The sequence below is a fragment of the Sciurus carolinensis genome, unplaced genomic scaffold (genome assembly GCF_902686445.1).
Source record: "Sciurus carolinensis unplaced genomic scaffold, mSciCar1.2, whole genome shotgun sequence".
Lineage (NCBI taxonomy): Eukaryota > Metazoa > Chordata > Mammalia > Rodentia > Sciuridae > Sciurus > Sciurus carolinensis.
This window is the reverse complement of record NW_025920262.1, coordinates 54,528-72,087: the sequence shown is the minus strand read 5'-3', so window position 1 is coordinate 72,087 and position 17,560 is coordinate 54,528. Positions and strand designations below refer to the sequence as shown.

Here is a 17,560-nt window from a genome sequence, read left to right as displayed (position 1 = left end):
CTCCTGTAGTCCTTAATTCAGCAATTTAGATATTAACCAGATGGACCTAGAAGAGATGGTCACATGAGATTACTTGTCTATAGCTTTAACCTCAAGAGTAATAAGAATAGTCTTAGGTCACATAGAGTTTAGATACTAAGGAAATAAACATTGTATTAGCTCATTGGTGCAGTTAGATATTCTTAAAATAATTGTGATTAGGTAAGAATAATCTGCAGGTTATTGTTTTCTCATAATCTTTTGGTTCCTTGTTAAAAACAATTTCTGCCTATGCTTTGGAAACTTCTTTAATATGTACCACAAGATTGCCATTACAACCTGAAGAAAAATGTATATAAACCCAGCCTTCCCCAGAATAAAGTGGGAGTGATTTCACCAGAACTAGAGTCTGTGTCTTTCATTCTCCATTCATCGCTGATGCTGTCTCCCCCCACCCCGTTACCAGTGTGGAACTCATGGACTCCTGCTAGGGCTGGACCCCGGCAAGTGGCACCCAATGTGGGGCACTCAGGTAAACCCCCCATTTATTAATATTAATTTCTTTCCTTTTTGAGACAGCCAGGATCCTGCCTGGGGTGCCATGGACCCCTTGGTAGAGATGGCCGAGAAAGGAGAGGCAGGTATAGACAGAACACCTACCATGGGAGGTAGTGAAAGCAAAGAAAGAGCACTATTTATTGATATTACTAAGCACTTATTTACTAAAAGAGGAACACATGTAGGGACAACTCAATTAAAAAGATTTTTCATTTTGTGCAAGAATGTGCCCCTTGGTTTCCTGAACAGGGTACTTTAGATGTTAAAACCTGGAAAATGGTAGGCGATGCTATGCATGCACATCATAGATTATATGGCAATGAAAGAGTCCCCACTGACACTTTTGTGTTGTGGAATCTTTTTAGGGACTGTTTAGACCCTAGACATAAAAGTGAGCAGCTAAGTAAAAGGGTAAGATCACCGGATGAAACTTCAGAAAAGAAGCCTTTGCTGACAGCCTCAGTTAAAAAATATACAGAGGAAACTCAGAGTGAAAGTGAAAGTGAATCAGATGAGGATGAAGATGGGAAAAAGGAGGAAGGTCTACCTGATCAGCTAACTCTCCCCGTCTGATGAGGAGGACTTGGAAGAAGCCGCTTTCAGATATCATAATGAGGATCCACCTTTGGTTGTTCCTGTTGTGCCAGCCCTTCCTAAACCCTCAGATAAAATAAAAAGGAAAGTCCAAAAGGTAGGGTTTCTAGGTGCTGTTAGTGAGGCACAAAAACAGGGAGATATTAGTATTTGTTGCCCTATAGTATAGGCAGTAGATGAGGGAGAAGAGCCTCATTGGGAGACTCTCTCTTTTAAAATGTTAAAAGAACTAAAAGCAGCTGTAAAAGATTTAGGGCCTACTTCCCCTTATACTCTGCAGTTAGTGGAAAATGTGAACTCACAGTGACTGACGCCTTTTGAGTGGCAACAAACCGCAAAGTCGTGTTTATCACCAGGGCAGTATTTACTTTGGAAGACAGAATATGAAGAATTAGCAAAAGCCTCTGTACAATCACAGATGGACAGAAGAAGAAATAGAATAACCTTAAGACAGTTAACAGAAACAGGGGATTGGATTACTCCTGCAGAACAAATTAAACTTCCTAGAAAGGTTTTAGAGGAAATTTCTAATTTGCTCAGTTGGCATGGAGGTGATTGCCTTCCGCTGATGTTCCTACAACCTTTCTTAGTAATATTAAACAATGTAGCATGAAACCTTATGAAGACTTCTTAGCAAAATCAGAGGAAAATATTTATAAAATCATTACTAATTCAGAAGCAGCTGAAATATTAGTGAATCAATTGACTTTTGAAAATGCAAATCCTACATGCCAGGCCTTATTAAGACCAATTAGAAGAACTGGCTCTCTTTCAGACTATATTAAAACCTGTATGCACAGGAGACCAGCTCATATTCAAGGAATGGCTATGGCTGCTACCTTACAAGGAAAAACTTATTCACAATATCTTAAAGGTATTAATCAAAATGTTAATGCTCCTAGGCCTGTTGGTCATCCTGGCAGACCTCAAGGTAATTGTTTTTCTTGTGGACAACTTGGGCATTTTGCTAAGGATTGTCCTAATCCTAAGAATCCAATTGTGCCAGCTCCAGTGGTCCCTCAGAATATTGCTGGGGGAACTGGAGCTCCTCCTAAAGCAATTTGTCCTAAATGTCAAAAAGTATTTCATTGGGCTCGGGAATGTAGATCAAGATTTCGTAAAGATGGCCATTTGCTTAATGGACTAGGACAAGGAGGTTCAAACATGCCTCCTATAAAACAGGCAAGGCAAAATTATCCAGGATTTCAAGCCAATGAATCTTATCCAAAAAAATGGGACGAGGGGCCTTCCACAGGCCCTTCTAAATAATTGGGTATACCCCAATCCATTTGTAGGACAACAATTAAATGACCTGGCCAGAGGAATCCCAGGAAGTGCAGGATTAGATCTGCCTTCCTCTCAGCATTTAATTATTACTCCAGAATCAGAGGTTACTTTTATCTCAAAAGGCATATTTGGCCCTTTGCCTGAGGGACATATGGGCCTAATAATAGGAAGAAGTTCTTTAGCAAAAGCAGAAATCCAGGTAATACCTGGTGTAGTAGATTCAGATTATTTAGGGGAAATAAAAATTATGGTCTATCCCCCATATAAGACAGTACAGATTTTTCCTCAACAGAGAATTGCTCAGTTATTGTTAATACCCTATCTTAAACTTCCAAATCAAGTACTAGCCCCAGAAAAGAAAGAGGGTTTTGTATTAACTAATACTGTGGCCTGGGTACAAAAGATTTCAGAATAAAGACCTATGAAAGCTATAGAAATAAATGGCAAAAGATTCAAAGAACTTCTAGATACAGGAGCAGACATAACTTGTATTGCAGCTCATGATTGGCCTCCTAGCTGGCCAACTACAAAATCCCCTTCTACTTTGGTGGGGCTAGGATTAGCCTCCAATGTGGCAAAAAGCTCTGTTATGTTACATTGGAGAGACAAAGAAAAAACTGGGACTTTTCAACCATATATTATTCCTTTTCTCCCCTTTACATTATGGGGAAGAGATTTAATGGAACAACTTAATATCACTTTAACTGATGAACAGGAAGAAAGTACACCTTTTTTATAGGGGCCTCTGTTACCAGGCAGGCTGACCCAATTATCTGGAAGGACAACCAACCAGTATGGGTGGAACAGTGGCCCTTATCAAAAGAAAAACTCGAAGCAACCACAAAATTAGTACAGGAACAATTACAGTTAGGACATATAGAGCCATCTAATAGTCCATGGAATACACCTATTTTTGTTACAAAGAAAACATCAGGAAAATGGAGATTACTGCAGAATCTAAGAGCAGTTAATAAAATGGAGACTATGGGGGCCTTCAGCCTGGCCTCCTTCCTTCTGTGGCTGTCCCTAAAGGCCATCATATCATAGTCATTGATTTACAAGATTTCTTCTTTACTATTCCTTTAGCTAAACTAGATAGATGGTGTTTTGCTTTTAATATACCATCACCTAACTTACAAAGGCCTTATCAAAGATTTCATTGGAAAGTATTACCTCAAGGAATGAAAAATAGTCCTACATTATGTCAAAAGTCTGTAGATGAAGCCTTAACTAATTGTAGACAAAAGTATCCAGACTGCTATATGATTCATTAAATGGATGATATATGGATTGCATATTCTCAAAGCCATTTGTTACAAATAATATTACAGGATTTAATTAAAGATTTACAGAGGTGAGGTCTGATAGTGGCTCCTGAAAAAATTCAATAGGAACCTCCTTATAATTATCTAGGAAGAACTATAAAAACAGATTGTGTCAGCTCTCAAAAGTTACAAATTCAAAAGACAAACTATTAACGTTAAATGATTTTCAAAAATTATTGGGAGATATAAATTGCATTAGACCTTATTTAAACTGTATTCAAATCAACTAATGATTTAAAACCTTTGTTTGAAATACTAAAGGGTGATTCAGATCCTAACTCAAGTAGAGTATTAACTAAAGAAGAAGAGCAAGCCTTACAAGTTGTTGAAATTACAATTCAAATACACTACTTGCAACAAGTTAATTATAACTTGCCTTGGGTTTTTATTGTGCTAAAAACAAAACATACTCCAAGAGGTTGTTTATGGCAAAATGATCCCCTTGAATGGATACACTTACCAGTATCAGGAAAGAAAATATTAATGTTTTATCCTACTATGATAGCTTCTTTGGTATTAAAGGCCAGATTTAGGAGTAAAGAATTGTTTGCTTGTGAAATGCATGGAATAATTATTCCTTACACAAGACATCAATTTGAACAATTATTACAAATTGATGATCAATGGGCTATTGCATTTCTAAATTTTACAGGAAAAATTTCTTTCCACCTGCCCAATAATCCTTCACTACATTTTTTACTTCAAACAGAAATAATATTTCCTAAATGGTGCTCCTCAACTCCAATTAACAATGCTATGTTAATATTTACAGATGGGTCATCAAATGGAAAAGCAGTTACAATAATTAATTCTCAACCCACAGTTCAATGGACACAAGAAACTTCTGCACAAAGAGCTGAATTAGAAGCAGTCATGTATGCTTTCAAGACTGTTCCTCAACCATTTATATTGTACACAGACTCACTATACATTGTTAAACTGTTTCCAACTTAAGACACATCAATGAACTCCTTTTCATCTAAAATTATACATAGGCTACAAGAACTTCAATATCTAATTCATAATAGAACTTCACATTTTTTTTTAGGTCATATTTGGGGACATTCCAGATTACCTGGTCCCCTTACTCAGGGGAATACTCATGCTGATCACTTAACTAAAAATTGTTATTTTAACAGCTATAGAAGAAGCTATTATATCACACAAAAATCAAAATTCAAAATTCATCTGCCTTACATAAACAATTTCATATTTCTAGAGAAGAAGCTAGAACTACTGTTAAAAATTGTCGTTTGTCCTAAATTTATTCCTTCTCCACAGATGGGAGTTAATCCTCGAGGACTTTTACCTAATGTCTTATGGCAAATGGATGTAACTCATATATCAGAATTTGGAAAATTGTCTTATGTTTGTGTTACAGTCAATACCTTTTCTCATGTTATTGTGGTCTCAGCCAGAACTGGGGAAGCCTACAAGGATGTGATTCAACATTTATTCCTTTGTTTTTCTGTTTTAGAAATGCCTAAAAAATTAAAAACTGAAAATGCTCCTGCTTATACATCAAAACCATTTAAAGATTTCTGTTCCAGGTTTAATATTTCTCATTCTACAGGAATTTCTTATAACCCACAAGAACAAGCAATAGTAGAAAGGAACCATCAAAGATTAAAAATACAAATAAATAAGCTAAAAGAGGGAGAGCTTAAATACTCTTCCCCACATCATATTTTACAACATGTTTTATTTGTTTTAAAGCATCCAAATACTGACAAGGAGGGAAATACTGCAATGATGTGACATTGGGAAAGTAAAAGGTCAAAACAAAGTTTAGTAAAATGGAAAGATTTATTATCTGGTAATGGAGAGGACCTGATGTCTTGCTGACATCCAGTCGAGGAGGCTATGCTTGTGTATTTCCACAGGATGCTGACACGCCTTTGTGGATTCCAGACAGATTGATACATCACTGCAATGAACCCTATTCAAAGGAGAACAAAAAGTATTGGATCCCTTACCAACCCAATCAGATGCATGAAAACAGGCTAGTATTTAAGAAGAAAAAGTTGCATCTTGCACAATCATCCACAACTCGCAACTCAGACCTGCTGACTTGGGAACAAGTGAAACACCTGACTCCTGCTGCTGAACACACGGTGAACAGCTCTGGAAAACCTAAAACCCCAGAGGCTTTGTTTTTGGCATTGATTGCTCTCATTTTGACTCAGGTACTGCCTATTCATGCTTATGATAATGAAGGGAAAGCTTACTGGATCCATTTTCCAAATCCTCCCTTACTGCATCCAACTGCTTGGAGCAGATCTAATATTAAAGTATTTACTAATGAGCCTCAATTACTTGGAGGAATTTCAGATTCTTTAATACCACATAAAATAGCATCTACAATTACATTTCATGAAATTACTGGAGAGACACCAATGTGCTTTAGTACAGATAATCTACATGTGCCATTGGGATGTCTCCCTTTAAGTTATAGGACTTACATTACTGATTCTCCAGGAGAAGAAGACAACAAAAGAGATATATGGTCCCTAGAGATAACCTCACTTGGATATGCTAACTATAATGATAGAAATAGTTCAGTGGCTTTACCACCTCCTTTTAAACTGTGTGATGACTTTAACAATCGTAAAGACAGACCTTGGAATCTACTCAATTTAGAAACAGATTTCCCAAAATGGTTTGAATGTGGTTTTCATCATACTGCATTACAGTTTAAGCCACAAGGCTCTGCTACCACTATTACAAATTATTCTGTGTCTTCTCCTGATTTTGATTATAAACTTTGGTTAAAGACAAGACAGAATAAAACGTTACAATTTAATTTTAACCCTTTTCTTACCAATGAGCCTATTCATAGATGGTTTATTCCCGGATGGGTAACTCCCATCTATTGGAGTGACCTTATAAATGCTAATTCTCCTACTTTCCTGACTTGTATAAACTATTAGCAGCTACTATTATAGTATTATTACAAAGACCTAAGTTAAGTAAACCTAATGACTTTGCAGTATGTGCTTGTATAAATGCTCCTCATGCTATTCTTATGTGTACCATAAATAATTTCAATATCACTAAAAATAAGGAAGCATATAACATGTATTGTCATGATTGTGTTCTAATTGTATTAATTCAACCATATCTTAAGATTTAAAGGTGTTTTTAATTGTACATCAGCCTAATTATGTTATATTGCCAGTTAATCTTACAGAATCTTGGTATGATAACCCAGGTGTTGAAATTTTAAAAACAGTTAATGAACTTTTAAGACCAAAAAGATTTGTTGCAGCTGTGATCCTAGAAATAACAGCTTTAATCAGTATAATCACTCCTTTAGCTCTCTCGAACACAGTGCTTGTATAGGAAATTCATACTGCTTCACACGTAAATGATTTATCTCATAATGTCTCTGTGGCTTTAGCGGCACAAGAACAAATTGATAAAAAATTAGAAAAAAGAATTAATGCTCTTGAAGAAGCTATTCTCTTTATGAGAAATGAGATTCAAAATATTCAAACTAGAATGACTACTAGATGTCATGCTAGCTATAAATGGATTTGTAATACTCCCTTAAAAGTTGATAATAATACTAATTGGGAACAAGTTAAAACTCACCTTAAAGGAGTTTGGAATAATACTAATATAGCACCAGATATCAATACTTTACAACTACAAATAAGAATATTAAGTCAGGCTCATCTCTCAGTTGTTTCAGCAGATAATTTGGCCTCCCAAATGTTTCATAATATAAAAACAACTATATTTAATAGTATGTTCCTAAATACAATATTACAATATGGCCTGATTGGAGTATGTATTTTAATTTTAATTCTTTGTCTTCCAATCATCCTCGGAGTAATCCTCAGACTAGTAAAGAGAATAAAAATTCAAGAAGGCCTCTTCACTTTACAAAATAAAAAAGGGGGAGCTGCAGGGGCATCCAGAATTCCATCCAGTGCTTGAAAAATATCCTCTGGAGGATGTTTGTAAAGGCTCATCCTAAAGGGAATTGCCGGATGTTTTGCTCCAGAGCATGGTGTTTTTTTCTGATAATATATTACTCATTTCAGTCTGAATGGATTGCTTAAGGGGATGAGGGGAATGCAACAAAAATTCCAGAAAATATTACCTACAATCTGAAAGACAGTGGGTCTTTACCACTAACAAAGTTAAAAATAATTTTGCAACCGTGCAATGAGTCCCTGAAAGCCTCTGGAGGAAATAGATATAGATCTGCCTTTGTCTCCAACAGGCTGGTTAAATCCTAACTATGGTTTTGTTTATGTGTGGTGGTAAGGTAAAAGAATAAGGTTTCACAACATTCCTTCCTTCCTGCAAAGAATAGGTCACCCCTATAATAAAAGTTGGTGCACAATGCCCTGTTCTGGAAAAAAGAGCTACATAAGACAATGTAATCTATTCAGTAAAAAAAAAAACGTGGCCACAAGAACCATTGTGACCACTGCCCTCCTATAGCCCTTAACTCAGCAATTTAGATATTAACCAGATGGACCTAGAAGAGATGGTCACATGAGATTACTTGTCTATAGCTTTAACCGCGAGAGTAATAAGAATAGTCTTAGGTCACATAGAGTTTAGATACTAAGGAAATAAACATTCTATTAGCTCATTGGTGTAGTTAGATATTCTTAAAATAATTGTGATTAGGTAAGGATAATCTGTAAGGTTACTGTTTTCTCATAATCTTTCGGTTCTTTGTTAAGAACAATTTCTGCCTATGCTTTGGAAACTAATTTAATTAACCACAAGGCTGCCATTATAGCCTGAAAAAAATGTATATAAAGCCCAGCCTTCCCCAGAATAAAGTGGGAGTGATTGCACCAGAACTAGAGTCTGTGTCTTTCATTCTCCATCCATCGCCGACGCTGTCTCCCCCCACCCAGTTACCAGTGTGGAACCTATGGACTCCTGCTAGGGCTGGACCCTGGAAAATCTTGGTATTTGATTTTGATCATATAAAATATTAAAATTAATATGGTTATAACCACTATTGTCTTGTTTAGGCTAACCATTTCAAATATGGTATATATCTGTATTTACATCTTTTTTCTTTCAGTAAATATGTACACAGTTCCTTTTTTATCTCTTTTGTTTTTTATGATTTTATTTTAAAAGGATTTCTTTTTATACAATTTACATTTTTTGATGTGATGATAGAAGCAAATTTCTCCTTGAAGTTTGTCTCAGCTCACATTCTATAGTTATGCTATCGCCAGTTACCGGCAGTGAATCCTACTTCCTCTAAAGTTGAAGTTTGAACTCTAGAGAAGCACACCAAGAAAAGCATATTAAGCAGGTTTTATTTAAAGGTAATAATACAGAGTTCTCCCTGGAGGTAGAAGGGGGCCATGGCCAATGTTCTAAAGTCCTAAGAAGTGAGGGCACACTACATCTTTTATATGTGAAGGTCTCTTTTGTTCTTCAGTTCTCTCCTCCCTTATATCTCCTTCCTGCCTGCATGACTAGGCCTGGTTTTTCAGGTGAGATGAATAAAGTGAGAAGCAGATGGGGCACAGGAAGAGCCAAAGTGATTCAACCAGGCAAGGGCCCAGGAGGCATTAATTAGCAGCTCCTTGCTTGCAGTCCTTGATAAGAGCAGGTAAATTTGTTAATCATTGGGCTCCAGAGATCATTAACATTCCATTCTCCCTGGGGCCTTCTCCAACTTCCAAAGGCAGATGGCTTTTATGACTTCCATTTCCTGGATTTGACCCCATACCCTATTTCTACACTAACTGCCTGTCCCAAATTCTGGCTTCAGTTAAATGAAATAGAACGACTTTTACTTCTAGTAACAGCAAAAAGAAAACATTTTAATTTTCTTCCACATGTTGTATTTAAAACAATATCTACTTGTTTAATTATTTATATTGATCACATGTTGTATATGCATGTTCCTACCATATGGTGTAATAATTTTAAAGTAAATCCAAGATAAATTTACTAATGCAATGACCCCAAAATAACTGAGTTTCATTTGTCTTAAATCATTTCTGGAAAACTGCATCGCATACCTTTGCTTACACTAGTAAATGTTTTGCCTTCAATATATTGTATATAATCAATGTAGGTAACTTTTAAACTGCAGTTAACTTCAGCTAATTTTTGCTAAATTATAATACTCTAACATACATGAATCAAAAGTCAAATGCCCTTCTTTTTTGTTTTGATTATTTTTTTTTCTTTTTGTAGGATTTTAATAAATGGTTATCCCTACCTGCAGATATCAGAATACCTGATGGATATCTGGAAAAGTTGCAGATCACCAACAGTCCACCATTTCATCAACCATTGAGCTGGAGGTGTCATAGAGCTTTCTTAGTAAGTTTTTGTATCCTACCTGCATCATCATATCTGCTTTTTCTATTATCTGAATGTAAACCTTTTAATTTTTGGCAATTATGGGAATGAACTCCAAAATTTCACAAGCTAGGCAAGCTCTGTCAATGAGCTAAAATGCCAGCCCTTAACTTAGTATTATGTAAACCTTCTGGGTATTATCATTTTCCATTCTTTAGGATTTATTGGAACCCTTAACATGCATGCATATTGGAATGAGATTTAAGCTATATTGTATTTCATTTTTGGTATTTTTTATTGATATATGCTAGATATGCAGGATATGTACCACATATATTTTCTTTGATGTTCTGTACTAGATACAATGAACATTTGTTAATATATATGGATTATCTAGTGAAGCACCCAAACCAACCCTACAGCTCTATGAGTAGTATGCAGTTGAATAAAATTTTAAAAATCCCAGAAAGCCCCTTCTATTACCTTTTATTTCATTTAATACCCCTCACATGTAGCCATGATTCCTGTCTCTTTTATACCAAAGATTAGCTTTACTTGCATGCATCATACTATTTTGACCATATGATTTTAGAGTATGTTTTAATACCTGGAACTTTCTAATTCTCATAAATACACATTATTAATTACCTTTAAAATGCTTAATAATTCTTTTCTGATTATTCTTTTTTAAACCACTGAACTTTGTGCAATTTAGTATAGAAATATGTTTTCAAAAATTTACAAAGACATGGAAATGTATATTATTTATACGGTTTGTATGTATGTACATACACATATGTACTAAATGCTTTGTATCTTGATGTGATGAAAGTGTACAGTATGCATTTTTTGTGGTTGGTTCCTTTTGCTGTAAGTTTGTGAGTGTCATCTATGTTGTTGCATATAGTGATAATTCATTTGTTTTGTTGCATGCTAGTTTACTGTATAAATATATTGTACTTTTTTAGTGTATTACACTTTTTCAATTCTGTTGATGGTCATTTTCTTCTAGTCAGTTTTTTACTCTTATCAGATAGTGCTAAAACCATTCCTGTGAATGTTTCTTTGCTTAACATATATAACACTTTATAGCTAGGAGTGGAATATTGGATTATATTATACATATATGTTCAGACTTCCTAGAAAATATAAAAAGTTTTCCAAAGTACTTGTACTAATTTATACTTCCAACATCAGTGTATGATAGTTCTATTTGGTCTTCTTGCCCATTATTGAGGCTGTCTTTTTCTTTTTTAATTTTAACTTTTCTGGTAAAATAGTGGTCTCATTGTGACTTTATTTTGCATTTCATTGTCTAAGTTAAACACTTTAAAATATGTTTGTTGGTCATTTAGGTGTCCTCTTTTGTACATTAATTGCCCATGTCTGTTGCCTATTTCCTACTGGTTTTTGTACCTTTTCCTTACTGATTTATAGGAATTCTCACATAAAGGAACTTTGTCAGTTTTATGTTTTACCAACATATTCTAGAATGTAGCAATTGTCCTAGCACTTGTTATTGAAAGGACATCTTTTCCTGGTGCACTTGATCTTTGACATAAGTTTAGATGATTGCATATTATATCTTTTGGATGGCTACAGTCCTCTACTAAGGATACATATAAAGCATTATAATAAGTAAAATGGGCAAAACGTAAGTGATCTGCAAATCATAAGTCTTCAGAGAAGGAAGCACTTGACAGGGTCTTTGAAAGATGGGAAGGAATTTGTCAATTTGAAAATAAATCTATGTGTGAAGAGCATTCTAAGCAGAGGCAATTTCATGCAGGAAACTCAGAGATCAGAATGTGTATGTTATGTCATAAAAATTGTAACAGATAAGAAGGGTAAATATGTAATAATTTATTTTAAATTAGGATTTGAAAGGATAGGATGAACCAGAGTATAAAAAGCATGAGGTATCCATTCAAAGAGTCTGAACCTCCCTCATAATAAAAGTGTTTATTTAAACAAGGGCTGACAAGATCACATTTTTCTTTCAAATAATAGCTTCAGGAAAAGTAGAGATGATGAAATATAGGGAGAGATAGACAAGAGGGATGTAGATGAATTAGAAACTTATGCCAAATTAAGAATGGTGTGACCATCATATGGAAATAGAAAGTAGAACACAGACCCTAGAGGTCATGCTGAGAGAAGATAGTCAGGACATGGTACCCAGCTGAAATTTGTGTCTGAGGGAGGAACTATTGATGATGACTTCTGTGGTTCTCACAACTATTTATCTCCTTTTGACATATTATATCATGGGATTTTTATTATTCACAAAAGCTTCTGCTTTGATTAGATATTCTAAAGTGAATAATTACTTTATTCTGCAAACACTCTGAGCACATTGACAAAGTGTAACCATCTTGATTTTGGTACCAGTCTGTGATCATTATAGATTTGCACATCACTGCTTAAAACATTTTAAAATATATTTTGTCACTTAATTTTCTAGTCAGAACTTTTTTTGACTATCAATTTTTATAAAATATTTGTACTTCAATGAATTCTAAATTATATTTGTTCTGATTGGGAGGGAAAGAGTGAATTAATACCATATAACAGCTTTTTGGGAGGATTAAAAAACCCAGGGTCTCCAGCATACTAAGTGCTCTATCGATGAGCTCCATCCCCAACACTTACCATGCAGTTCTCAAAGCTGTCATTTAAAAATAGTTGTCTCTTCCAGTCTATGTGAAACGCTATTATGAATGCTTAATGATTAGGGTTTTTATTATTGTTGTCTGTTCCTATCGATTTCCCATGCTTTTTGATTTTGAGATGGCTTATAAGTTTCAGATTAATCATGCCAGCTATATTTTGGTTTCTATCCATGCACCCCTTTTGTTACCATTTACATTACTTAGCAGAGTTTTTAAAATAAATAATCAAAAATTATTCTTCAGAATGAAAGATCTTTACCTTGTGTTTATATTTGAAGGTGGGAAGTAGGCAAATGAGTTGGATAGTGGAAAAGGGGTGGGAAAGGAAAATTATTTTTCACACTTAGAATTCAAATTTACATAGATGTCATATTCATCATGTATCTAAAATTAGATTTTTTTCTTCAGTGAGGTCTATTCTTCATTATATCAGTCTGAATCTTAGACTTTATGTTTGAAGAACAGGGTGAGGTTAGCAATGAATGGAAAGCAGTTGTGTAAGAACAAATATTCTTCACAGATATTTTTAAAAGTTCAGGTTTCCATGGATAACTTACACTTCATCTTAGATGGGAATTAAGAAAACGAATCCTAGAATTCACTTTTGCTGGAGGGAGTGACAAGGAAGGCTGAGAGAATCTATAAATCCATGGTCATCTACCTCCAATGGACCCTCAGTTTTGCATATTGTACTGTCTTATTCTAGGCAAAGATTTGATCTCTTCTACATAATAGAATAAATGCTGTAAACATGAAACTACCCCACTTTCTGAATAACAATCATGTAAATCTGTCTACACTTACTGTCTTCTTTTCAATCATGTTGCCCTTTTGTCCCATCTCATCTGCTCAGGGTTATTGGAATATCTGTTATACCTATAAAACTCTTTTATATTCAGTCTTCCTTTCTTATCTTCATTCCTTCCCATTGACTTTCTATTTAAATAAACTTTTAATTTTAGATAAGCATAGAAATTAGAAAGTAAATACAGTAATGTTACCATACACAGTTATTCCTATTATTAGTAGAATGTTATTTTAATACATTTTGTACAACTAAGAAACAAATATTGGTACATTACTATTTACTAAACTCCCTAATTTATTTAAATTTCACTAGTTTTTTTTACTACCAACTATTTTTGTCCCAGAATCCCATCCAGGATACCATTTTATATTTAGTAATTATATCTCATATTAAAGGTACTGGTTACTGCATTGGGAAGTGCTGTGCAATACTTATATATGATAATAAATGAATATTCTCTTAGCATAGTTAAATATTAAATTAATGGAAAATCATATGCCAATAGTCAGAATTCATCAATTTTGTTGAATTTCCAAAAATAGCATACACAGTAGAGGTTTTATGAGACTTTTAAGTGTAATATTAATAGAATGAAATTCTATATATGAACATGTATCATTATATTAAAATTAGAGATTAGGTACATTAGAAGTGCTTATTTCTTCCCACTGTGTGGATTCCTCATTCCTTTGCTGATAATTTTTATAAAAAAATAGCCAGTAGAATTGAGGTTTTCATTCTCTTTTCTGTCCCAACATGTCAAGGAACAAAATCCATTGCTGTAAAATAGAGCAATTCAGTAATTCTCACAGGGAGGGAAATGGGTGTTTGAAGTAACTTCCTGCTGTCCACAGTGTTTTTCAATACATACTCACCTTTAACATGGCACCTGTAGGACCTCAGCATATTCTTCACCTGTTCTAATGTTAAATTGGAAATACATCTCCAGCTTAATACAGTTTGATGACTGTGATTCATGAATTATGTTACTAGAAATAAAGTGACCTAGAAGTCTCTTGTTGCACTTACCACTGCTTACAAAGTACACTGAATTACAGGAAGATCAATTACAAGTTGTAATATGTCTTATGTATGTATTTTTTAGTGTTAATGTGCTTTTCCTGTAAGAGCTATCTGAATAGGAATTTTCATGGACTGTCAAAAAGTAAAGTATTTTCTTAGAAAAATGATCATCTTTTGTCTGGAAAGCAGAATTAAGAGAGATTTTAGGCACTGAGGTCAGCACCATCACTGGTCAGTCATAGTCACAGAGCGAGCTGACAGGTTAGTCAGGCCGCCTGCATCATGGAGGTTGCAGAAGGGCACGCAACCCACCTGCCTTGCAGAGCTAGGCAGCAGGCAGCCAACACGCCCAACCACCAGGCCAAAGCTAGATGTCATCACTGAGTGACCCTGCCTGACCCTTGCACCAAGGTCAGTGCCATCACTGGTTTGTCACAGTCATGGAGCGAGCTGGCGGGTGAGTCAGGTCACCTGCATTCTGGAGGGAGCAGGTGAGCACCCACCCACCTGCCTTGCAGAGCTAGGAGGCAGGTAGCCAACTGACACAAACACCAGGCCAAAAACAGATGCCATCACTGAGTGACTCTGCCCAACCACCACTCTGAGGTCTGTCACCATAGTGGAGCAAACCGGCAGATGAGACAGCTCTCCTGCATGGTGGAGCCAGCCAGAGGCTTCTTTATAGGCTCGTGCAGGCATACTGAATTATTCCTGAGGGTGTGGTCATCATCATTGGAAGGGCAGCTCCCTTCCTGTGACACCTACAGGAGGCTAGAGGACCTTTGACAAGAACCAGGAGTCAAGAAGAGGAGGTATTGAGAGACTCGGGACCAACTACAGCCACCAGATAAGTCTCTTCCAGTAGTAGAGCTCCCTGGATGGGGCAGTAGTCCCAAAATGCAGGGAACTACATGGAGTAGAGTGGACCAGTGAGACTCCCCTGCTGGAGCCAAAAACCCAGTCAACCTGGAGCAATGCAGAGGAGGGCTGCACAGTGAGAGTCTTCAACACAGACTGAGGGTTGAGGCCCACGTGGTAGCTCTGGTCCCCAGGGAACATAGCAGAGGAGGGCTGCTCAGCAAGGGAGTCCCTAGCTGGGCCAGGCTCCTCAGCCCAGGTATTAGGTCAGGACCCCTGGGAACATTGAAGAGGAGGGCTTCCCAGTCCAGGTGGTAATTCTGGACCCAAGGGAACTTCTCAAAGGAGAACTTGCCAGTGAAACTTCCCCACCAGATGAGTCATCCCTGCTGGGTGAGGCTTTCTAACCAGGACAGTAGAACCAGAGACACAGGCCCAGATCAGATATGCCCCAGTCTTCAGTCTAGTTCCCCTTTGACTGACCATCAGTCAATGAGTGGAGGTGCCTCTGCTCACCGAGAGGGAATATACATCACCTGAAGGCCACCACCCCTAGAGAGGCAGCTTCCTAGTGGAGCACCGCATTATCAAGTTACTCCAAGACTTCAGGCTACTGAAGGCTAAGAGGTGAGTTTTTGGAAATCTACAGAGACAATATTAGTCAATAGAGGAAATCTGCAATATCCCAGAGTTTCACTACTAGAGCGGCATCTACCTGAGCAATATGAGAAAATAGGGGAAGAAAATGTCCCAAACAAACCTACATGATACATCAATAAAATCCAATGACAGCATGGCAGAATACATGTCAAAAAGGGAGTTCAGAATGTACATAATTAAAATGATCAGGGAAGAAAATGAGAAGATGAAAGAGCAAATGCAAGCATTGAATAATGGGATAAAAGAAGAATTGCAGGCATTGAAAAATCACATAAATCAAGAGTTAAAAGAGCAAATAAAGGAAGCAAAAGATCATTTCAATAAAGGGTTAGAGATATTGAAAAAAAACAAACAGAAATCCTTGAAATGAAGGAAAAAATTAATCAAATTAAAAACTGCATAGACAGCATAACCAATAAGATAGAACACCGGGAAGACAGAAACTCAGATATCAAAGACAAAATATTTAATCTTGAAGACATAGTTGACCAAACAGAGAAAATGGTAAGAAATCAAGAACAGAATATACAAGAAATATGAGATATCTTGAAAAGGCCAAATTTAAGAATTATTAGGATTGAGGAAAGCTTAGAGGAGCAAACCAAAGAAGTGAACAATCTATTCAATAAAATAATATCAGAAAATTTCCCAAATCTGAGGAATGAAGTGGAAAATCAAGTACAAAAGGCTTATAGGATTCCAAGTACACAAAATTACAACAAACCCACACCAAGGCACATTACAATGAAAATACATAACATACAAAATAAAGACAGAATTTTTAAGGGTGTGATAAGAAAGAATCAAATTACATTCAGGGGAAAACCAATACAGATATCAGCAGATTTTTCAATCCTGACCTTAAATGCTAGAAGGACCTGGAACAACATTTTTCCAGCCCTGAAAGAGAACGGATGCCGACCAAGAATCTTATACCCAACAAAACTTACCTTCAGATTTGACAAAATAAAACCCTCCCATGATAAACAAAAGGTAAAAGAATTTACAAAAAGAAAGCTGGCACTGCAGAACATTCTCAGCAAAATATTCCATGAGGAACAGATGAAAAACATTGATGTAAATCAGTAAAGGGAGAAACTACTACCCTAAAGGAACAACCAAGTTGTGTCAAAAAAAAAAAAAAATGAGCCAAATGACCGAGAATACAAATCATATCTCAATAATAACCCTGAATGTTAATAGCCTGAATTCATCAATCAAAACACAGACTGGCAGTTTGGATTAAAAAGAATAATCCAAAAATTTGCTGCCTGCAAGAGACTAATCTCATAGAAAAAGATACCCACAGACTAAAGGTGAAAGGATGGGAAAAAATATACCATGCACATGGACACAGCAAAAAAGCCAGAGTATCCATTCTCATATCAGATAATGTGGACTTCAAGCCAAAGTTAGTCAGAGGGGATAAAGGACATTTTGAACTGCTTAAGGGAAGCATACATCAACAAGACATAACAATCATACATATCTATGCC

General features: G+C 35.9%; 1 pseudogene; it reads left to right on the top strand.

The window, feature by feature from the left end:
- The first annotated feature begins 1,740 nt into the window (after positions 1 to 1,740).
- LOC124975366 (cyclin-dependent kinase 17-like) overlaps positions 1,741 to 17,560 on the top strand; it is a 33,846-nt pseudogene continuing 18,026 nt past the window's right edge.